This window comes from Rutidosis leptorrhynchoides, chromosome 7 (assembly GCF_046630445.1).
Source record: "Rutidosis leptorrhynchoides isolate AG116_Rl617_1_P2 chromosome 7, CSIRO_AGI_Rlap_v1, whole genome shotgun sequence".
Lineage (NCBI taxonomy): Eukaryota > Viridiplantae > Streptophyta > Magnoliopsida > Asterales > Asteraceae > Rutidosis > Rutidosis leptorrhynchoides.
Window position 1 is genome coordinate 65,979,650 of NC_092339.1, and position 26,770 is coordinate 66,006,419.

The window sequence follows — 26,770 nt, forward strand, 5'->3', positions numbered from 1 at the left end:
TAAATCACAGTGGACCTCATAACATTGGCCCGTAATCATATCATAATGTATCTGATAATTCAATCATTTGATATTATCTCTTAATTCTGTCGATAAATATATCGAAATAAATACGTTCATGTAAAGTATCATATATATCAAATACTTTGTTAATGTTTTTCAGTTATTATATATTATATATACATATCTATATACAAATAATTGTTCGTGAATCGTCGAACACGATCAAAGGGTAATTGATTAGATGAATGTAGTTCCAAACTTTTTGAGATTCAACATTACAAATTCTGCTTATCGTGTCAGAAACATATAAAGGTTAGGTTTAAATTTGGTCGGAAATTTCCGGGTCGTCACAGTACCTACCCGTTAAAGAAATTTCGTCCCGAAATTTGATCGAGGTCGTCATGGCTAACTTTAAAAATGTTTTCATGACGAATATGAGTTGATAAATAGAGTTTTATCATCATTGAGTAATATAAATAAAACAATTTGATTACGCGAAGAGTATAAGTGAAGCTATCGCAAGAGAGTGAAATGAGTAAACGTATATTCGTTTTAACCGATGACGTAGTTATGATTGATTTCCGGAATTCATGGAATTTAAAGAAAATCTTTGCAATAAGATTTTGTTCTTCGGCGATTAAGGAATCAGGATCTTATTTGATTAAATGCGATAATCTGTCTTGATTTCTCTGTCTGGTATTTTACTATAAATCCACCCCCTTCGTTTCTTTATTTTTACAGCTCACACCTTCTAGTCTTTCTCTCCAATTCATACTTTAAAGCATTCGTTAATATGCTTAATCCAGTATTGATTCTTGATATACTCTTAACTTTCATATCTGTCATTCTTCTTTTTCATCTACCACCGGAGGAATTTATTTTCTTCTGCCATTACCTTGGGGTTATTGTGTTTTTCATTCTCCCGTGTCTTTATATTGCTATACACATTGATATACAAGGTTTGTAATTTGTTATCGGGCTTTATATTCTCCATTATATTTCGGAGCTTCATGCTTTCGTTTTCTCTTCCCGACCTTAAGTCAAGCGGATAATGGTCTAGAATTTGTAGATATGAATTTTTGGATGAACATAGTTAATGTTTCAAGAAGAAAATCGTAATGGCACGATCGTGATTTGGCAAATTACCAGAATATCCGAAAATATAGAGCTATCAAGATGATATGTTCTTAATATGTTTGGAAATTGGGTAGAATGTAAGAGTCGTGTAAATAGTACATGATGACGGTATGTTCTGTGAATCATCACGTTCCATTAGAAACTCAGTATGACTTACTGTAATATAATCACATTGATCAAGTGTCATTATATTATACTAACTCATGCTTCAGTTCCCAACACTACTTCAAAAACATTCCTATTTTAAATTCGAATTTTTTTTTCTTCAGAATTTAGAAATTAACACAGTTTCTTTTTATGTTGTAACGCAGATATTGCGAATAGATAGAAGATTTCGGATAAGAATAGTTGTGAAAATATCTTCAGGAATATCGAAGATATTTATAATAAAAGATACGATGATATCTTAGAATTCTTAACATAGATGGATGATGAAGAAGATTTGTCTGTGAAGGTTTAGAATAAGAAGTAAGGTGTTTGCTAACGATTTTAGTAGACACTGAATCATTTGGATCCTTTGAAGGCAGGTTTAGTCTTTGAGATTTGTCCACAGCCTCCTTCATGGTCTGCTCAATCCGTTTTCCAGTTTCAAACCTTCTTTTTTTCTCAGCTTTACCACCATACTATTCTTTATCATCAAACTTTTGACTGTTAAAGTCGTTAACAGTTTTTGTTGCTTCATCAGCATTTTTCCAATTTCTGAGAACTAGTTCATAGTTTGGGATGTTTTTCAGAAAATTCACATTCGAAGTATGTAAGTCTAGGAGATAGACGTTATATGTATACATATAACTTTTGACGTAAAATTGTCGCGAAATTCAAAATGCTGATTGCTAATTCCCAGTAGTTGGTGTGACAATTATTGTTACAAGATGTAGGTGAGTACATGATGGGGTTTTAATGAATAAGTATAGTGGCTTTTCGGAGAGGCTTAAGTCGAAGGTTAATGAAGTTGTTGATAAGTTTACTGCTAATGTGGCGAGATATGAAAGGTTCCCCGGTAACAATGATGAAGGGGTAATTGTTATAATAAGGTTTATTCGTATAAACAAATGAAGGTGATTTGTTGAAGCTATGACAAAACTGTCTATTTTGGAAAGAGATTGAAAAATTATATTTGGTAATAAATATCAAAGGATCTGACACGGATACGTGTTAAGCTATAACTTTGGTTTCGAGAGCTTTTCAGGTGCATGACAGTGGGTAATGTGTGGTTGGATCATCATCTCGCATGTCTTTAAGAATTTCGAAGTGTTTGAACACATATTGTAATTGTTAATATACATATGATGTTCTAAGATTTTGAATGATACAAATATTTTTGTGAGTTCCATGAATAGAAATGAGGTTCTAGGACAGTTTTAAAGTCAAAGTATAGTTTTGAAAGATGTAGAAATCTAAGAGTGATGATTTCAGTTATATCTTGAATCGAATTCTGAGATATTAAAATCAGAATATGTAATTAGATTTTGAATGAGTATGGTTGTTTTGATTTCTATAAAAGAATGTATATTGTTGTGAAAGTAGGGAGTATAATAGATGATTTGCTGAATCAGATTCGAAGAATGTAACATATTAATTGTGAATTTATATATCTCTCGGGTATTACCTACCTGTTAAAAAAATTCACAATTAATATTTTGTACAAAAGATTTTTATTACAGTCTTTATGGAAATATATATGTGTATATTTCTTCAGATGTAATATAGATTTAATGAGTTAATATTAAATTAAACTCATTTGATTTATGGTTAAGGCTAGGATAGATAATTTCTAAACTTTAGAAATTACATAATCGTCGTAGAATGTTTCCCTAATGAAGTTATGAATCAATACTTCATCGTTGTGGTATTCCTTGGTATCTACATGGCGTATGACGTCGATGCTCGTGGGACAGATTGTGAAGTTGAGGTTTGCGGTTGTTGTTGGTGGTGGTAATGGTACTGTTGATGTTGTTGATGGTGGTACTGGTTATGCTGCTGGTGTTTGTAACCTTTGCACCATATTCTCCAAAGCCACTACCCGAGCGCGAAGCTCGTTGACTTCTTCTATTACACCGAGGTGATTGTCGGTTCGGATGAGCGGATAGATAAGATCTAGAATTTGGTGTAGTATATAATCATGACAAGATACTCTGGAAATGAGAGAGAAAATGGTGTTTCGGACAGGTTCGCCGGTAAGTGCTTCAGGTTCATTTCCAAGAGGGCAATGTGGTGGATAAAAAGGATCACCTTCTTCTTGTCTCCAATGGTTAAGTAGATTACGAACCCATCCCCAATTCATCCAAAATAGATAATGGCTAATTGGTTGATCCATTTCGGTCACGCTGCTTTCGGAGCTCATGTGAAAATCTATATCGGCATAGCTGTCGGAATCCGAGGAACTCGAACTGGTTGAGAGATCCATCTTGTATGATCAGGGAAAGAATTTTTGGTATGAAATAGATTGTAGAATTTAGATTTGGTATTCTTCAATACATAATTTACATATGTATATATAATACCAAAATCCCATAAATTACGGAGGAATCTTTGAAAGATGTAAATCAAAGTTCACAGTAACAGATATGCTAAGATAAGAATTCGTCTATACATTATTATGCAATAAATGTAGGAAAACACGTCTAGACTTAAGAATGATAAGCAGGTAATTTCCTAAGGATGGTAAGTAGATGATTTTCGACTAAACATGATAAGCAAAACTTTTGACATGCAGACACGGTCGAAGTCCAGACTCACTAATGCATCTTAACAACTATCAGTTAGACACAATAATGCAAGACCTGGTTCGCTAAGACCACCGCTCTGATACCAACTGAAAGGACACGTTCATATACATTATAAACGATTCACAATAGTTGATTACATCGCGAGGTATTTGACCTCTATATGATACGTTTTACAAACATTGCATTCGTTTTTAAAAGACAAACTTTCTTTACATCTAAAATTGACGGCATGCATACCATTTCATATTACATCCAACTATAATTGACTTAATATTAATCTTGATGAACTCAACGACTCGAATGCAACGTCTTTCAAAGTATGTCATGAATGACTCCAAGTAATATCCTTAAAATGAGCTAATGCACAGCGAAAGATTTCTTTAATACCTGAGAATAAACATGCTTTAAAGTGTCAACCAAAAGGTTGGTGAGTTCATTAGTTTATCATAATCAATCATTTCCGTAATAGTAATAGACCACAAGATTTCTGTTTATAAATATATGTACACTCGCAAGTGTATAAAAGTATTCTATAAGTTGTAGGCACCCGGTAACAAGCCTTAACGTTCATGTTTTACCCTCTGAAGTACACCAGATCAGGTGTGTTTAATATAACCTCGAAGTACTAAAGCATCCCATAGTCAGGATGGGGTTTGTCAGGCCCAATAGATCTATCTTTAGGATTCGCGCATACCGTACATAGACAAGTAGTTTAATGTTACCAAGCTAAGGGTATATTTCTGGTTTAAACCCACGTAGAATTAGTTTTAGTACTTGTGTCTATTTCGTAAAACATTTATAAAACAGCGCATGTATTCTCAGCCCAAAAATATATATTGCAAAAGCAATTAAAAAGGGAGCAAATGAAACTCACAATACTGTATTTCGTAGCAATTATGTATATGACGGCACTGAATAAGTGCAGGGTTTGTCTCGGATTCACGAACCTATATTAAGTATATATATTTATATGTTGGTCAATATCTGTCTAACAATTTATGTCAAGGCGTAGTGTATCACAATCCTAATGCTCGAGACCGACATGCAAAAGTCAACAAAAGTCAACTTGACCCAAAATGACTTCCAAAATCTATACATGTTTATTATATAACTTATATATAGTCATTTTATATATTTAAATATATTTATCAGATCTTATTATACTAAATAATACAAGTCATTTATTAATAAATAAAAATTTATATTTAAATTCATATATGATAAAAATATACTTTTATATATCTCAAGTAATAAGATTTATAAAATTCACTTAATATCATAAAAATATAGTGGTATGTATTATTAATGTAATTATATAATGTGTGGTAAAAATATCTTTGTACGCATATTTATTTGATTAAATAATATTGATAATAATAATAATGATGAAAATAATAAAATGATAGTTTCAATAAAAATATTAATTTTTAGTAATAAAGATAATTTTAGTAATAACATCAACTGATAACAATTATAATAATCATTTTAATAATAATATTAAAATTAATAATAATTCAATTGACCATATCTTTTAATCCGTTCATCGAACCCACACGATTTCTAAAAGAAAAGTTATTAATTTTTCTTTAGCTTTTCAACGACATGCATATCATATACCTTATCTCAGTAGCATATGTATCAAATTCGTGATTTATCATAAACTATTTAATGATGAAACTAAGCATAAAACATGCATAATCATATATACTCGAGCACTAGTCAGGGATACACTATTAATATATAAAAGATAAGATATGAATGCTCACGTATCAATAATGTGATTCAATATTGCAGGAAGGTACGTAGACGCAACGGAAATGATAAACGTTAGGTTGACCTCACGAGCAATACCCTCGAACAATACCCATAACCTCCATAGCTATAACCCATATTTTCCTTAGCTCTATCCCGTTTGAAAACTTATTTTGAAATCATCTGAATATAACTCCGTCGTAGTATTTTATGTATACTAATAATATCTTGAAATAATACTAAGTAAATATATATATGTAATTCGATTGAGAGAGTTTAGAGAAATATATTTTCAAGTTTCTATGAAATAATGAAACCTATTGAATTTTATTTATAATAGATTTTTGAATTATTAAAGTGAATTATTAAAGTATGAATTATTAAAGTGAATTATTAAAGTGAATTATTAAAGTTAAAGTAAAGTAAAAGTAAAGTAAAGGTAAAGTTAAATTATAGTAAAAGTATAAAACTATGTACGTATAATACGCGTATAAATATATTTAATATTAATTTAAATCGTTATATCATAAAATATTTTAGAAAAGTAGAATTATATATATTCATAATAGGTTTCAAGTTTTTAAATTACAGTTTGTTGGTTAAGCATGTGATAAAGTCCAAAGGTTTAATAAACGTATGAAATCATCTTAATGAAAAATGTCGAGTTACTTAACTTGTCGATATCCAACATCTAAGTTATTTACACTCCACGTTCTTACTTATAGATCACTTTACCATTTTTCAAATATTGTCAAAAAGAATAGATTTCTTAAATCACAGTGAACCTCATAACATTGGCCCGTAATCATATCATAATGTATCTGATAATTCAATCATTTGATGTTATCTCTTAATTCTGTCGATAAATATATCGAAACAAATACGTTCATGTAAAGTATCATATATATCAAATACTTTGTTAACGTTTTCAGTTATTATATATTATATATACATATCTATATAAAAATAATTGTTCGTGAATCGTCGAACACGGTCAAAGGGTAATTGATTACATGAAAGTAGTTCAAAACTTTTTGAGATTCAACATTACAAATTCTGCTTATCGTGTCAGAAACATATAAAGGTTAGGTTTAAATTTGGTCGGAAATTTCCGGGTCGTCACAGTGAGGGTGGTGGAGTTGAACCATAGGTGGTGAGTGACAGTTGTAGTTAAACAGAAAAAGATAGATGGGTGTTCGGTGGTGGTGGCTAGAGGTGGGCGAGGGTGGTTTGATGAAGAAATCGAAGCCTTGCAGTAACCATACCCCAAATTGCAACTTGTTTCCTTGTTTGGTGTTCATGTGTTTACATGTGTGTACATATATATATATATATATATATATATATATATATATATATATATATATATATATATATATATATATATATATATATATAGGTCAATTTGTGAAGTAAACAAAAAGCAACTACAGTATCATATTTCATAATATCATAATTTGGTTCACGGGTATGAGTTAAACAGGAATATAATAATAATAATAATAATAATCATAAACGTAGTGTTTAACAAAACAATAATTTGAATTCAACAAATATCAACAATAGGGTAGCAGCCAGGGATTTGTCCAGTTATCAAATCACATAGTATTATATCGCGGTCCTTCGTTCACCAGTGGCGGATAAAAGTATTCAGATAAATCTCAAATTAAATATCTTTAATTATTCTAATTATTATTTTATAAAAATGGTTATTAATTGTTTAAACTAATTAAATAAAAATTAAACCAATTGTCTGCGCTCGATCTCGGGTAAAATATAAAAGTGTTAAAATTTCATCAATAAATCTTAAACATGTTTTTAATAAGTCTAAAATTTATCTAACTCATTTTTGGATCGCCGTTTATTTTAAAATTATATAAGTTTGAATTTAACTTGCTTAATAACGATCGAAACATCAAACGAGTATTACAATTATTTAATAGTTATTTTTAATATACTTTTATTTATATATAGATTTGTTTTAAATAATAATTATTATAATATCCTATTTTTATTTTATTACATTTTAATAACAATAACATATAATACTTCAAATTATATTTCAAAATTATTATTTATATATCCATACACACATATCTATTTACAATTAATGGTTCGTGAATTGTCGAGAGCAGTCGAAGGTCAATTGAATATATGAAACAGTTCAAACTTTTTGAGACTCAACCTTACAGACTTTACTTATCGTGTTAGAAATATTAAATCGTATCAAGAGTTTGGTTTAAAATTAGTTGAAATTTTCCGGGTCGTGACACGAGCCCATTTAATGAAGCATCACAATAAACCATCATGTCTTCCACACCTTCCGGCAACACTAACACCGGAGCTTGACACAATTTCTCTTTTAGCAATTGAAAAGCAATTTCTTGCTCGTTCTCCCAATTAAATCTCGCGTTCTTCCTCGTCAATTTCGTCAACAAAGAAGCGATCTTAGAAAAGTCTTGGATAAACCGATGATAATAACCGGCCAATCCGAGAAAACTTCGGATTTTCGTAGGCGTAGTCGGTCGTTCCCAACTCTTCACCGTCTCTATCTTCCCCGGATCTACTTGAATACCATTTTTGTTCACAATGTGGCCAAGGAATTGAACCTCCCTTACCCAAAATTCACATTTGGAGAACTTAGTATACAACTTCTCATTCCGCAACGTCTTTAACACACTTCACAAATGATGTTCATGTTCCTTCATACTCTTCGAATAGACAAGTATGTCGTCAATGAACACAATTACCAACTTGTCCAACATACGTTGGCACACTCGGTTCATAAGATCCATGAATGCCACCGGTGCATTCGTAAGACTAAAAGGCATAACTACGAATTCAAAATGCCCATAACGCATTCGGAAAGCCGTTTTCTCGATGTCTTCCTCACGGACCCGCATTTGGTGATAGCCGGACCGTAGGTCGATTTTAGAGAAATAGGTTGCACCTTGGAGTTGGTCAAACAAATCGTCAATCCGAGGTAATGGATAACGATTCTTGATCGTCACTTTATTTAACTCCCGATAATCGATGCACATCCACATACTTCCATCCTTCTTTTTCACAAATAAAACCGGAGCGCCCCATGGCGAAGCACTCGGTCGAATAAAACCCTTCTCAAGCAACTCTTGGGTTTGATTTAACAACTCTTGCATTTTCGTTGGTGCTAAACGATAAGGAGTTTTAGCAATGGGGTAGCCCCCAGAACTAACTCAATGCGAAATTCAACTTGTCTTTCCACCAGAACACCCAGTAACTCGTCAGGAAAAACGTCTTCGAATTCACTAACCACCGGAATTTCACGAATGGGTGGTGGCTCATCACGAGTATCAACAACATGGGCAAGAAAAGCCATGCCACCACTATCAAGGAAACGACGTACCCATGCAAAAGTGCATATCGGCACAAGTGTTCTACGCTTATCACCGTGAATAATTAACTCTCCCGCACTCGGGGCTTTCACATGAATAAATTTTTCATGGTATGCAATATCGGCTCTATTATGATCGAGCCAATCCATACCAACAACGATATCGAAATCACCCAAAGTCATCGGGATATGATCAATCTTAAAGTTTTCGACACCAAAAATGACATCACAATTTTTACACACATCAATCACTAGCACCATTTTGCCGTCCGCTATTTCGACTTCTACCGGACGACTTAACTTAGCTATCGGTTTATTAAGTCTAGGAACGAATTTTGGAGATACAAATGGCAAATTTGCACCGCTATCAAATAGAATCCTTGCCAGATTTGAGCTAACCATAAAAGTACATGAGACAACTTCATTGGATTGCTTGGCCTCATCATTGGTCATCAAGTAATTGTGACCCCTAGCCGTACCCGCTGTAGTAACCCGAACTTTTCCGAACCTTTCTATGATTATATGTTTAATGAAAACTATATTTACATGATTAAATGTTTCCAACATGTTAAGCAATCAAACTTGTTAAGACTTGGTTAATTGAAACGGAAATTTTGTAAACGTCTGATTACCCAGTTTGACCAATGATTCACGGACGCTATAAGTTGTATATGACATGATGATACATAAATGAATAAATATATATGTTTAACATGATATAATGATCATGACGTATCTCATTAAAAATAGTAACAATAAGTTATATACTTAAAAATGAGACTATTGACGTATGAAACTCGAAACGATACATATAACGATTATCGTTATAACCACGTCTTACTAAATATATATGAAGCATATTAATACATTGTTATATTATATATAACATGATAATATGATAATTAAATATATCATTAAGTGTATTAACAATGAACTACATAAGTAAAAACAAGACTACTAACTTAAGGATTTCGAAACGAGACATATATGTAACGATTATCGTTGTAATGACATTTAAATGTATATATCATATTAAGATATATTAATATATCATAATATCATGATAATATAATAATTTAACAAGATCGTTAACCTAAAGGTGTCAAAACAACACTTACATGTAACGACTAACGATGACTTAAAGACTCAGTTAAAATGTATATACATGTAGTGTTTTAATATGTATTCATACACTTTTGAAAGACTTCAAGACACTTATCAAAATACTTCTACTTAACAAAAATGCTTACAATTACATCCTCGTTCAGTTTCATCAACAATTCTACTCGTATACACCTGTATTCGTACTCGTACAATACACAACTTTTAGATGTATGTACTATTGGTATATACACTCCAATGATCAGCTCTTAGAAGTCCATGTGAGTCACCTAACACATGTGGGAACCATCATTTGGCAACTAGCATGAAATATCTCATAAAATTACAAAAATATGAGTAATCATTCATGACTTATTTACATGAAAACAAAATTACATATCCTTTATATCTAATCCATACACCAACGACCAAAAACACCTACAAACACTTTCATTCTTCAATTTTCTTCATCTAATTGATCTCTCTCAAGTTCTAACTTCAAGTTCTAAGTGTTCTTCATAAATTCTACAAGTTCTAGTTACATAAAATCAAGAATACTTTCAAGTTTGCTAGCTCACTTACAATCTTGTAAGGTGATCATCCAACCTCAAGAAATCTTTGTTTCTTACAGTAGGTTATCATTCTAATGCAAGGTAATAATCATATTCAAACTTTGGTTCAATTTCTATAACTATAACAATCTTATTTCAAGTGATGATCTTACTTGAACTTGTTTTCGTGTCATGATTCTGCTTCAAGAACTTCGAGCCATCCAAGGATCCGTTGAAGCTAGATCCATTTTTCTCTTTTCCAGTAGGTTTATCCAAGAAACTTAAGGTAGTAATGATGTTCATAACATCATTCGATTCATACATAAAAAGCTATCATATTCGAAGTGGTAAACTAGTAATCACTAGAACATAGTTTAGTTAATTCTAAACTTGTTCGCAAATAAAGTTAATCCTTCTAACTACACTTTTAAAATCAACTATACACATGATCTATATCTATATGATATGCTAACTTAATGATTTAAAACCCGGAAACACGATAAACACCATAAAACCGGATTTACGCCGTCGTAGTTACAACCGGGGGCTGTTTTGGTTTGGATAATTAAAAACTATGAAAAACTTTGATTTAAAAGCTATACTTCTGGGAAAATGATTTTACTTATGAACATGAAACCATATCCAAAAATCATGGTTAAACTCTGAAAGGACCCGTTCATACACATTATAAACGATTCACAATAGTTGATTACATCGCGAGGTATTTGACCTCTATATGATACATTTTACAAACATTGCATTCGCTTTTAAAAGACAAACTTTCTTTACAACGAAAGTTGACGGCATGCACACCATTTCATAATACATCCAACTATAATTGGCTTAATAATAATCTTGATGAACTCAATGACTCGAATGCAACGTCTTTCAAAATATGCCATGAATGACTCCAAGTAATATCGTTAAAATGAGCTAATGCACAGCGGAAGATTTCTTTAATACCTGAGAATAAACATGCTTTAAAGTGTCAACCAAAAGGTTGGTGAGTTCATAGGTTTATCATAACAATCATTTCAATATATTAATAGACCACAAGATTTTCGTTTATAAATATATGTACACTCGCAAGTGTATAAAAGTATTCTATAAGTTGTAGGCACCCAGTAACAAGCCTTAACGTTCATGTTTTACCCTCTGAAGTACACCAGATCAGGTGTGTTTAAAATAACCTCGAAGTACTAAAGCATCCCATAGTCAGGATGGGGTTTGTCAGGCCCAATAGATCTATCTTTAGGATTCGCGCCTACCGTACATAGACAAGTAGTTTAATGTTACCAAGCTAAGGGTATATTTCTGGTTTAAACCCACATAGAATTAGTTTTAGTACTTGTGCCTATTTCGTAAAACATTTATAAAACAGCGCATGTATTCTCCGCCTGAAAATATATATAAAAAGGGAGTAATGAAACTCACAATACTGTATTTCATAGTAAAAATACATATAACGTCATTTAACAAGTGCAAGGTTGGCCTCGGATTCACGAACGTATCAATATTGAGATTCAATATTGCAGGAAAGTACGTAGACGCAACAGAGATGATAAACACTAGATTGACCTCACGGGCATACCCATGAACCATACCCATCACCTCCATAGCTATAACCCATAATTTCCTTAGCTTCGACTCATTCAAAAAAACTATTTTGAAATCACTCGGACAGCACTCCGTCGTAATATTTTATGTATACTAATAATATCTTGAAATAATACAGAGCAATATATATATATATATATATATATATATATATATATATATATATATATATATATATATATATATATATATATATATATATATATAAATCGATTGAGAGAGTTTAGAAAAATATATTTTCAAGTTTCTATGAAATAATGAAACCTGTTGAATTCTATTTATAATAGATTTTTGAATTATTAAAGTGAATTATTAAAGTATGAATTATTAAAGTGAATTATTAAAGTATGAATTATTAAAGTGAATTATTAAAGTATGAATTATTAAAGTGAATTATTAAAGTATGAATTATTAAAGTGAATTATTAAAGTATGAATTATTAAAGTGAATTATTAAAGTGAATTATTAAAGTTAAACTAAAGTAAAAGTAAAGTCAAGGTAAAGTAAAGTTAAAGTATAGTAAAAGTATAAAAACTATGTATGTATAATACGCGTATAAATATATATAATATTAATTTAAATCGTTATATATATTTAATGAAATAAAATATAAATATCATTATATTTATTATATTGGTTAAGTAATGAGTTGTCAAAAGTGATTCTAGATATTTATAAAAGTTATATACATTTTAATAATAAAGTTCTTTTTAAACTGAAAACGTCTTTGTACGTTTGAAAATAGATTAATAGAATATTATGAAAACCAATTCTCCACTAACTTTTGTCTAACTTTCGTAAATGACACTTTTTGTTTTTATTTACAAATAGCTTTACAAATTATTCTGAATATCGTTAAGAGGAATATATTTTCTCAAATCATAGTGGACCTCTCAACAGAGACTTGTAATCATAATTTAATGTTTCTGATAATTCAATCATTTAATATATTTTTTTTATTTCGTCGAAAATCATATTGAAACAAATACGTTCGTGTAAAGTATTATACGTTTAATACTTTATTAATATTCTCAAGTTATAATATATATATACATATACATATCTATTTATATATAATGGTTCGTGAATCGTCGGAATTTGGTCGAGGTTATAATGAATGTATGAACACAGTTTAAAATTCTTGAGATTTAACTTAACAAACTTTGCTTATCGTGTCGGAATAATATAAAGATTAAAGTTTAAATTTGGTCGGAAATTTCCGAGTCGTCACAGTACCTACCCGTTAAAGAAATTTCGTCCCCGAAATTTGATAGAGGTCATCATGACTAACAATGAGAATGTTATTATAACAATTATAGAGTTTTATCATGTTCAAGAAGAATGGATAAAATAATTCAATTACTCGAAGCGTGTGAGTGAAGTTATCGTAAATGAATGAAATAAGATAATAGTAATTCGTCGTATCTTTTGACGTCATCACGATTGATCTCTGAAAAGAAAATCTTTGTAATCTATATTGGATTTAATTATTCGGCGATTAAGGAAATGCGATAATCCATTTTGATTTCTCTGTCGGATATTTCACTATAAATCCACCTCCTTAGTTTTCTTACAACTCACACCTTCTCAACTCATATTTTAAAGTATTTGTCAATATGCTTCATCCAGTGCTGATTCTTGATATACTCCTCACTTTCATATTTGTCGCTCTTCTTTTTCATCTGCCTCCGGAAGAATCTATTTACTTCTACTATACTCTTGGTTTTATAGTGTTTTTAGTTCTCCCGTATCTTTATATTGCTATATGTATTGATATATACGGTTTGTGATTTCTGGGTTGTTGTTGGGTTTTATATCTTCCCTTATATTTCAAAGTCCTTGCTTCTTCTATAATCATTGTCATCCACAGTTAATGCTCTCTTCTATTTGCTATGATTTATACTCTCATTTCTAGTTCGGAGCTTTGTCCTTTCGTTTCTTCTTCTTGCGATTAAGCACCGCTTGTAATGGTCCAGAATTCGTAGATATAAATTTCAGATGAACATTGTTAATGTTCTAGGAAGGAAATTGTAATGGCACGATCTTGACTTGTCAAATTACCAGAATACCTCGGAAAAGGCCGAATCATCAAGAAATATTTTCTTGATATTTAGAGATGAAAGAGAATACAAGAGTCGTGTAACATAGCACATGATGACGTTATGATCTGTGAATCATCATGTTCCATTTAGAAACTCAGCATGAATTACTGTAATATAATCACGTTGATCAAGTGTCATTATATTATACTAACTCATGCTTCAGCTCCCAACACTTCTTCAAGAATATTCCTATTTTAAACTCGAATGTTTCAGAATTTAGAAACTAAAATAGTTTCTTTTATGATATAATACAGATAGCGCGAAGAGGTAAATGATTTCAGATAAGAATAATTATAAAAATATCTTCAGAAGTATGGATGATATTTATAATGAAAGATACAATGATATCTTAGAATATCTAATATCAGAGGATGATGAAGGATATTGTCTGCGGGGGTTTAGAGTCAGGAGCAAGGTATTCGTTAATGACTTCAGCAAGTACTGAATCATTTAGATTCTTTGAAGGCAGGTTCAGCCTTTGTGATTTGTCCACAGCCTCCTTCATACTTTGCTCAATCCGTTTTTTAGTTCCAAAGCTTCTCTTTTTCTGAGCTTTGCCAATATACTATCCTTTATCATTCAACTTTTTACTGTTAAGGTCGTTTACAGTTTTTGCTGCTTCATCAGCATTTTTTAAAATTTCGAGAACTGGTTCGCAGTTTAGGGTGTTTTTCAGAAATTTCTCATTCAAAGAATGTAAGTCTTGGAGGTAGATGTTGTGTGTATATGTAATTGTTGATGTAGACATGCTGCGAGGTTTCAAAATACTGATTGCTGATTCTCAATAATTGGTATGGCAATTCTTGTTATAAGGTACAAATGAGTATATGATAGGGTTTCGATAATTATAATGAATTTTTTTTTTGGAAAGTCAAAGATCAGTGAAGTTGTTGGTAAGTTTATTGCTAATGTGGTGAATATAAACGATTCCCCAGTAACGTTGGCGAAAGGGCAACGTATCTATCGAGGTTATAATAAGACTGTTTTGATTGAGAAGTCGAAGTTGACTTGCTGGAGCTGTGACAAAACTGTCTACTTTGAAACGGAATTGAAAAGTTATTTTAGCTAGTAAATGCCAAAGGGTCTAACACGGATACGTGTCGAACTATGACTTGGGTTTTGAGAGTTTTTTAGGTGTATAACTGTGGGTAACATGTGGTTGGATCATCATCTCGATTGTTCCTTAGTTTAAGTGTCTTCAGGAATTTCGAAGAGTTTGAGCAAATATTGTAATCGTTAATACATATGATGTTCTAACACAGTTTTGAAGTCAAAGTATAGCTTTGAAAGATATAGGAATTTAAGAGTGATGATACTGGTTATATTTCGAATTGAATTATGCGATTTCAAAATCAGAATATGTAATTGAATTTGAATGAGTATGATTGTTTTGATTTATATGAAAGAATGGATATTGTTGTGAAAGTTGGGAGTATAGTTGATGATTGCTGAATCAGTTTCGAAAAATGTAATATATTAATTGTGAATTTATATATCTCTCGGGTATTACCTACCCGTTAAAAAATTTCACAATTAATATTTTGTACAAAAGAAGTTTAGTACAGTCTTTATGAAAATATATGTGTATATTTTCTTTAGATGTAATATAGATTTAATGAGTTAATATTAAATTAAACTCATTTGTTTTATGGTTGGAACTAGAATTGAGTAATCCCTAAAACTTTATAAATTGCATAAGTATTTCTTCAATAATATTGAAATTATGAATCATTACTTTGTTATTTGTTGGTTTTTCGTGAAATTCTTGTGAACTTCGCAAGGTACGAATGATGTTATTTGAAAAGTTTCGAGTACATCGATGATGAAAGTGTAAAATCAAACATATATTCGAATAATACACTTGATTTATTATGAATTGGATTTTTATTGAATTGAGACAGAGATTGTAATTAACGATGGTTAAGTTGCGGACGAAGGACGTACATCATTGCATATTTGTAATATGAATTAACTGAGTAGTTAAGATTCACACATAATAGCTTAGTACGGGAAGATTTATTATGGTTTAAAAATTTATACATATAAAATATACATATAAATATTTCGATTGGAAATGAGTTAATACTTCATAACTCGTTGATACAATATATTTGTTGTTGATTCGTAATGATGTCCACAATGATTCTTGAACTGACAGAGTTTGTGATGTTACAGGTGCTGTTGATTCTGACGATACTGACAGCACTGACTGTGTTGATGATGCTACGGTCCTGTTGATGCTGTTGGTAAAACAGTTCTAGCTTGTAAATCGTACACCATTTTTGATCAAAGTTTCTACTCTACCATCTCCATTCACTCATCCGATTTACGGTCAGAATTAAATAATCTCTAAGATTTTGGAGATTACATAACTGCCGCAGAGATATCTCTTCAATGAAGTTTATGAATTAATACTTCATCGTTTGTTGTTGTTGATATTCCTGGATATTTACAGGGCGTATGACGTTGATGTTTGAGATACAGATTGTAATGTTGCGGTGTGGGATGTGGATGTTGTTGTTGGTGGTGGTGATGGTACTGTTGGTGTTGCTGATGGTGGTACTGTTTATGCTGCTGGTGCTGCTGCTGGTGTTTGTAACCTTTGCACCATATTCTCCAAAGCCACTACCCGAGCGCGAAGCTCGTTGACTTCTTCTATTACACCGGGGTGATTGTTGGTTCGGACGAGCGGATAAATAAAATCTAGAATTTGGTGTAGTATGTAATCGTGACGAGATACTCTAGAAATAAGAGAGAAAATGGTGTTTCAGATAGGTTCGCCGGTAAGTGCTTCAGGTTCTTCGCCAAGAGGGCAATGTGGTGGATGGAAGGGATCACCTTCTTCTTGTCTCCAATGATTAAGGAGGCTACGAACCCATCCCCAATTCATCCAGAATAGATGATGACTAATTGGTTGATCCATTCCGGTCACACTGCTTTCGAAACTTGAGTGGGATTCCATTTCAGAATCCGAGGGACTTGAACTAATGACGAATTTCATTTCGTACGATTGAATAAAGAATTTTTCGATATGAAATGATTTTCCGGCTATCGGGTGGTATTTTAATTATATAGAGCAAAAGGTTTCGTAGATTACGGAGGAATTTACGGAATATGTCAGGCAAGGTTTACAGTAACAGATACACTAAGATATGAATTAGCAGATACACTAAGATATGAATTTTGTCTATACACTATTCATGCAATCAATGCAATAAGATGTGTCTAGACTAAGAATGATAAGCAGGTAATTTTCGACAAAAATAATGAGCAAAACTTTTGACATGCAGACACGGTCAAAGTCCAGACTTACTAATGCATCCTAACGACTATCAGTTAGACACACTAATGCAGACCTGGTTCGCTAAGACCACCGCTCTGATACCAACTGAAAGGACCCGTTCATATACATTATAAACGATTCACAATAGTTGATTACATCGCGAGGTATTTAACCTCTATATGATACATTTTACAAACATTGCATTCACTTTTAAAAGACAAACTTTCTTTACAACGAAAGTTGACGGCATGCACACCATTTCATAATACATCCAACTATAATTGGCTTAATAATAAACTTGATGAACTCAATGACTCGAATGCAACGTCTTTCAAAATATGCCATGAATGACTCCAAGTAATATCCTTAAAATGAGCTAATGCACAGCGGAAGATTTCTTTAATACCTGAGAATAAACATGCTTTAAAGTGTCAACCAAAAGGTTGGTGAGTTCATAGGTTTATCATAACAATCATTTCAATATATTAATAGACCACAAAATTTTCGTTTATAAATATATGTACACTCGCAAGTGTATAAAAGTATTCTATAAGTTGTAGGCACCCGGTAACAAGCCTTAACGTTCATGTTTTACCCTCTGAAGTACACCAGATCAGGTGTGTTTAAAATAACCTCGAAGTACTAAAGCATCCCATAGTCAGGATGGGGTTTGTCAGGCCCAATTGATCTATCTTTAGGATTCGCGCCTACCGTACATAGACAAGTAGTTTAATGTTACCAAGCTAAGGGTATATTTCTGGTTTAAACCCACATAGAATTAGTTTTAGTACTTGTACCTATTTCGTAAAACATTTATAAAACAGCGCATGTATTCTCAGCCCAAAAATATATATAAAAAGGGAGTAATGAAACTCATAATACTGTATTTCATAGTAAAAATACATATAACGTCATTTAACAAGTGCAAGGTTAGCCTCGGATTCACGAACGTATCAATATTGAGATTCAATATTGCAGGAAAGTACGTAGACGCAACAGAGATGATAAACACTAGATTGACCTCACGGGCATACCCATGAACCATACCCATCACCTCCATAGCTATAACCCATAATTTCCTTAGCTTCGACTCATTCAAAAAAACTATTTTGAAATCACTCGGACAGCACTCCGTCGTAATATTTTATGTATACTAATAATATCTTGAAATAATACAGAGCAAATATATATATATATATATATATATATATATATATATATATATATATATATATATATATATATATATATATATATATATATATATATATATATATATATATATATATATCGATTGAGAGAGTTTAGAAAAATATATTTTCAAGTTTCTATGAAATAATGAAACCTATTGAATTCTATTTATAATAGATTTTTGAATTATTAAAGTGAATTATTAAAGTATGAATTATTAAAGTGAATTATTAAAGTATGAATTATTAAAGTGAATTATTAAAGTATGAATTATTAAAGTGAATTATTAAAGTATGAATTATTAAAGTGAATTATTAAAGTATGAATTATTAAAGTGAATTATTAAAGTTAAAGTAAAGTAAAAGTAAAGTCAAGATAAAGTTAAAGTATAGTAAAAGTATAAAAACTATGTATGTATAATACGCGTATAAATATATATAATATTAATTTAAATCGTTATATATATTTAATGAAATAAAATATAAATATCATTATATTTATTATACTGGTTAAGTAATGAGTTGTCAAAAGTGATTCTAGATATTTATAAAAGTTATATACGTTTTAATAATAAAGTTCTTTTTAAACTGAAAACGTCTTTGTACGTTTGAAAATAGATTAATAGAATATTATGGAAACCAATTCTCCACTAACTTTTGTCTAACTTTCGTAAATGACACTTTTTGTTTTTATTTATAAATAGCTTTACAAATTATTCTGAATATCGTTAAGAGGAATATATTTTCTCAAATCATAGTGGACCTCTCAACAGAGACTTGTAATCATAATTCAATGTTTCTGATAATTCAATCATTTAATATATTTTTTTTAATTTCGTCGAAAATCATATTGAAACAAATACGTTCATGTAAAGTATTATACGTTTAATACTTTATTAATATTCTCAAGTTATAATATATATATACATATACATATCTATTTATATATAACGGTTCGTGAATCGTCGGAATTTGGTCAAGGTTATAATGAATGTATGAACACAGTTTAAAATTCTTAAGATTTAACTTAACAAACTTTGCTTATTGTGTCGGAATAATATAAAGATTAAAGTTTAAATTTGGTCGGAAATTTCCGGGTCATCACAAACTCAAAGTGAAAGTATGTTTTTTTCAAAACAGTCATCAAGATGTCGTTCTTTTGACGGAAATGACTACCTCTTTTAAAAACGACTTGTAACTTGTATTTCTGACGATAAACCTATACCTTTTCTGTTTAGTTTCATAAAGTCAAGTTCAATACGAAACCGTGGCCGCTTAAATCACTCAAAACGGATTAGAAATGAAGAAATGGCGAGTAAAACAAAATTGGTAAAAACTACTCATTTTAGCTACGTGAAAATTGGTAACAAATCTATTCCAACCATAACTTAATCAACTTGTATTGTATATTATGTAATCTTGAGATACCATAGACACGTATACAATGTTTCGACCTATCATGTCGACACATCTATATATATTTCGGAACAATCATAGACACTCTATATGTGAATGTTGGAGTTAGCTATACAGGGTTGAGGTTGATTCCAAAATATATATAGTTTGAATTGTGATCAATACTGAGATATGTATACACTGGGTCGTGGATTGATTCAAGATAATATATATCGATTTATTTCTGTACATCTAACTGTGGACAACTAGTTATAGGTTACTAACGAGGACAGCTGACTTAATAAACTTAAAACATCAAAATGTATTAAAAATGTTGTAAATATATTTTAAACATACTTTGATATATATGTACGTATTTGTTATAGGTTCGTGAATCGACCAGTGGCCAAGTCTTACTTCCCGACGAAGTAAAAAAATCTGTGAAAGTGAGTTATAGTCCCACTTTTAAAATCTAATATTTTTGGGATGAGAATACATGCAGGTTTTATAAATGATTTACAAAATAGACACAAGTTCGTGAAACTACATTCTATGGTTAAATTATTGAAATCGAATATGCCCCTTTTTATAAAGTCTAGTAATCTAAGAATTAGGGAACAGACACCCTAATTGACGCGAATCCTAAAGATAGATCTATTGGGCCTAACAAACCCCATCCAAAGTACCGGATGCTTTAGTACTTCGAAATTTATATCATATCCGAAGGGTGTCCCGGAATGATGGGGATATTGTTAAATATGCATCTTATTAATGTCGGTTACCAGGTGTTCACCATATGAATGATTTTTATCTCTATGTATGGGATGTGTATTGAAATATGAAATCTTGTGGTCTATTATTATGATTTGATAATATATAGGTTAAACCTATAACTCACCAACATTTTTGTTGACGTTTTAAGCATGTTTATTCTCAGGTGATTATTAAGAGTTTCCGCTTTCGCATACTTAAATAAGGACGAGATTTGGAGTCCATGCTTGTATGATATTGTGTAAAAACTACATTCAAGAAACTTATTTCGTTGTAACATATTTGTATTGTAAACCATTATGTAATGGTCGCGTGTAAACAGGATATTTTAGATTATCATTATTTGATAATCTACGTAAAGCTTTTTAAACCTTTATTGATGAAATAAAGGTTATGGTTTGTTTTAAAATGAATGCAGTCTTTGAAAAACGTCTCATATAGAGGTCAAAACCTCGCAACGAAATCAATTAATATGGAACGTTTTTAATCAATAAGAACGGGACATTTCAGTTGGTATCCGAGCGTTGGTCTTAGAGAACCAGAATTTTGCATTAGTGTGTCTTATCGAGTTTGTTAGGATGCATTAGTGAGTCTGGACTTCGCCCGTGTTTACTTGAAAAATGATTGCTTAACGAATTTTGTTGGAAACTATATATTTTTAACATGTGAATATTATGTGATATATTAATCTCTTAACGTGTTTGATATTATGTGATAGATGTCTACCTCTAGAACAAGTCCCATTGACTCACCTAATAATAATGAAGAGTCAAATGTAAATTGGAATGATTCGTGGACTGATTCACAAGTTCCCGAAGAGGAACCGGAAGAAGAGTCGGAACCGGAAGAAGAATCGGAACCGGAAGAAGAATTGGAACCAGAAGAAGAAATAGAACCAGTAGGGGAAATAATAAAACGATTAAGTAGAAAAAAATCCTCAACCAACCGACCAAAGTTAATTATGGTCAATGGTGTTTCCGCCAAGGAAGCAAAGTATTGGGAGGATTACCAATTCTCCGATGAATCGGATGCCGACAAGGATTCCGATGATGTTATAGAAATTACCCCAACACAATTTAATAAGGCAAAAGAGAACAATAAGAGAAAGGGCATAAAAATAGAGAAATTTGATTCCAAACCCGATGAACTTTATATGTATCGTCAACACCCGTATTTCTTAAGTTGTGACAATAACCCGGGAACCTCTAAACCACCAGGTTTTTCTAAACCAATGTGGAAAACGACAGCTCGTATTAGGGGAACATCATATATCCCTAGAAACTTGGCAAAACGAACCAAAACTGAAGAAGAAGAAACGAGCGAGTCTAAATAAGATAGTTGTATTCGTGTGGTGTAATATATGTAATATAGTGTGCTTATGCTTTATGATATATGTAAAAATTGCTTGTATTAATAAGTATTTTTTTTTATGAATCTAACTCTTGTCTATTTTATAGTATAAAAACACAAAATGGATAGACAACCCAATATTTTAAGAGACCTACCCGGAGACATGATTGATGAAATCTTGTCTAGAGTCGGTCAGAATTCCTCGGCACAACTATTTAAAGCGAGATCAGTTTGTAAGACATTTGAAGAACGTTCCAAGAATGCCTTGGTTTATAAAAGACTTTCGTTCGAAAGATGGGAGATATCACATTGGGAAATCCATAAGTTACGATGTGTTTACTTTGACGCATATATTGCGGGGAACCCAAATGCTATTTTACGCAACGGGTTAAGAAATTATTTTGACTCAATATATCCGAATATAGGACTTCGTGATTTAGAAAAAGCGGCTAACATGCAACATAAAGAAGCATGTTATGCTTACAGGTTAGTAATGTTCGCTTCTCACCAAAGTGAGAACAAGAACATCGGGCTACAACTATTAAACAAAACGTTCCCACAAGTGACGGAGTCGGTAATTGGGGTACGAAATGAGGTTTTTAGATTGTTACAGGACTGTTGGACATTACGTAACCCTCGTCCCTTTGACGATGTTACAACACGATGTCTTATCAACGACCATAACGGTTATGTTCCACAAGACCAAGGATGGGAAGTAGTCCTAGTAAAACCAGAATGCATGACTTGTTTCTGGACGTATGAATTACGTGTCTTTATTTCCTTTTCTGAACAACTTGTGTACTAGCTAGAATTATTTTCACAACCATCTTGTATCAAATTTATTGTGTGCTATATTTCATGCTATATGTAAAATAAGCGGTATTGTAAGTTTGTAAAATATTGTGTAAAAGTTTGAACGCGAAATATTATTATAATCAGTTTTTCATATAGAATTGTAGTAGTTGAATTGTATATTAGCTACTAAGTATGAACTTAACGGGTAGGTACTACCCGAATTTAAACTTATAAAACGCTAATATGAAGAAAAAGCTTTTATAAATGAGTTCATATTATGCTACGAGATACTATTGACTACTCTTAATATTCTGTATGATTAACTTGTTTCATTTGACTATTTTGAAGGAAATGGCACCAACTACTCGACACAGCTTGAATATGAGTGAAGAGGAATTTCGTGCCTTTCTTGCTTCAAACATAGCCGCAGTACAGGCTGCGCTACATACCAACAATAACCTTAGATCTAGCAGTACAGGAAATCGTGTAGGATGCACCTACAAAGAATTCACTGCCTGTAAACCTTTGGAATTTGATGGAACCGAAGGACCGATCGGATTGAAACGGTGGACCGAGAAGGTCGAATTGGTGTTTTCCATAAGTAAGTGTACTGAAGAGGACAAAGTGAAGTACGCTACGCATACCTTCACAGGTACTGCGTTAACATGGTGGAATACCTATCTAGAGCAAGTGGGACAAGATGATGCTTACGCACTACCGTGGTCAGCATTCAAGCACTTGATGAACTAGAAGTACCGTCCCAGAACTGAGGTCAATAAGCTCAAGACAGAACTTAGAGGGTTACGAACCCAAGGATTTGATATTACCACGTATGAAAGACGATTCACAGAATTGTGCCTATTATATCCGGGAGCGTTCGAAGATGAGGAAGAGAAGATCGACGCGTTTGTGAAAGATTACCGGAAAGAATCCAATAAGATATAAGTTCACACGAGCCCGCCTCCATACAACAGGCATGTAGAATGGCTCACAAACTAGTAAACCAGATTGAGGAAAGAATTAAAGAACAGGCTGCTGAAGAGGCCAATGTGAAGCGAGTCAAAAGAAAGTGGGAGGAAAACGGTGATAAGAATCACCAATACAACAACAACAGCAATTACAACAATAATCGCAACAACTATCCCAACAATCGCAACATGAATCGCAACTACAACAAATGGTCCAACAACAACAACAACAACAACAACTACTACAACAATTATTCCAACAACAATAACAACCGCAACAACAACAATAATCAGAAGCAGCTATGCCAAAGGTGTGAAAAGTATCACTCGGGGTTCTGCACAAAATTTTGCAACAAGTGTAAAAGAAATGGTCATAGCACGGCGAAGTGTGAGGTCTACGGACCAGGGGTTAACAGAACGAAAGGAACAAATGGTGTCGGAACGAGTAATGGTGGAGCAAGTAGTGTCGGAGCAAGTTATGCCAATGTAGTTTGTTATAAATGTGGAAAACCGGGCCACATTATTAGAAATTGCCCGAACCAGGAGAACACGAATGGACAAGGCCGCGGAAGAGTTTTCAATATTAATGCGGCAGAGGCACAGGAAGACCCGGAGCTTGTTACGGGTACGTTTCTTATTGACAATAAATCTGCTTACGTTTTATTTGATTCGGGTGCGGATAGAAGCTATATGAGTAGAGATTTTTGTGCTAAATTAAGTTGTCCATTGACGCCGTTGGATAGTAAATTTTTACTCGAATTAGCAAACGGTAAAATAATTTCAGCAGATTATATATGCCAGAATCGAGAAATTAAACTGGGTAGCGAAATATTTAAGATTGATTTGATACCAGTAGAGTTAGGGGGTTTTGATGTAATAGTTGGCATGGACTGGCTGAAGAAGGTGAAAGCAGAGATCGTATGTTATAAAAATGCAATTTGTATTGTACGAGAAGAAGGAGATCCCTTAATGGTGTACGGAGAAAAGGGCAACACGAAGATACATCTTATTAGTAATTTGAAGGCACAAAAACTAATAAGAAAAGGTTACTATGATGTTCTAGCACATGTCGAGAAAGTACAAACTGAAGAAAAGAGCATCAATGATGTTTTTGTCGCAAAAGAATTTCCCGATGTATTTTCGAAAGAATTACCGGGACTACCTCCACATCGATCTATTGAATTTCAAATAGATCTTGTACCAGGAGCTGCACCAATAGCTCGTGCTCCTTACAGACTCGCACCCAGCGAGATGAAAGAAATGCAAAGCCAACTGCAAGAACTATTAGAACGTGGTTTCATTCGACCAAGAACATCACCATGGGGAGCTCCTGTTTTGTTTGTCAAGAAGAAAGATGGTACATTTAGGTTGTGTATTGACTATAGAGAGTTGAACAAACTTACCATCAAAAACCGTTATCTACTGCTGAGAATTGACGACTTATTTGATCAACTACAAGGCTCGTCGGTTTATTCGAAGATCGATTTACGTTCTGGATATCATCAAATTCGAGTAAAGAGGATGATATTCCAAAAACTGCTTTTAGGACGCGTTATGGTCATTACGAGTTTATGGTTATGCCGTTTGGATTGACTAACGCACCAGCTGTGTTCATGGACCTTATGAACCGAGTGTGTGAGCCATATCTTGACAAGTTTGTCATTGTTTTCATCGATGACATACTTATTTACTCAAAGAATGATCAAGAGCACGAAGAACATTTGAGAAAAGTGCTAGAAGTATTGAGGAAAGAAAAACTGCACGCTAAGTTTTCAAAGTGTGCATTTTGGTTGGAAGAAGTTCAATTCCTCGGTCACATAGTGAACAAAGAAGGTATCCAGGTGGACCCGGCAAAGATCGAAACCGTTGAAAAGTGGGAAACCCCAAAAACTCTGAAGCATATACGTCAATTTTTAGGATTGGCTGGTTACTACAGAAGATTCATCCAAGATTTCTCCAAAATAGCAAAACCCTTGACTGCATTAACGCATAAAGGGAAGAAATTTGAATGGAAGGATGAACAAGAGAAGGCGTTTCAGTTATTGAAGAAAAAGCTAACTACGGCACCTTTATTGTCATTGCCTGAAGGGAATGATGATTTTGTGATATATTGTGATGCCTCAAAGCAAGGTCTCGGTTGTGTATTAATGCAACGAATGAAGGTAATTGCTTATGCGTCTAGACAATTGAAGATTCACGAGCAAAATTATACGACGCATGATTTGGAATTAGGCGCGGTTGTTTTTGCATTAAAGACTTGGAGGCACTACTTATATGGGGTCAAAATTATTTTATATACCGACCACAAAAGTCTTCAACACGTATTTAATCAGAAACAACTGAACATGAGGCAGCGTAGGTGGATTGAATTGTTGAATGATTACGACTTTGAGATTCGTACCACCCGGGGAAAGCAAATGTGGTAGCCGACGCCTTGAGTAGAAAGGACAGAGAACCCATTCGAGTAAAATCTATGAATATAATGATTCACAATAACCTTACTACTCAAATAAAGGAGGCACAACAAGGAGTTTAAAAAAGGGAAATTTAAAGAATGAAATACCCAAAGGATCGGAGAAGCATCTTAATATTCGAGAAGATGGAACCCGGTATAGGGCTGAAAGGATTTGGGTACCAAAATTTGGAGATATGA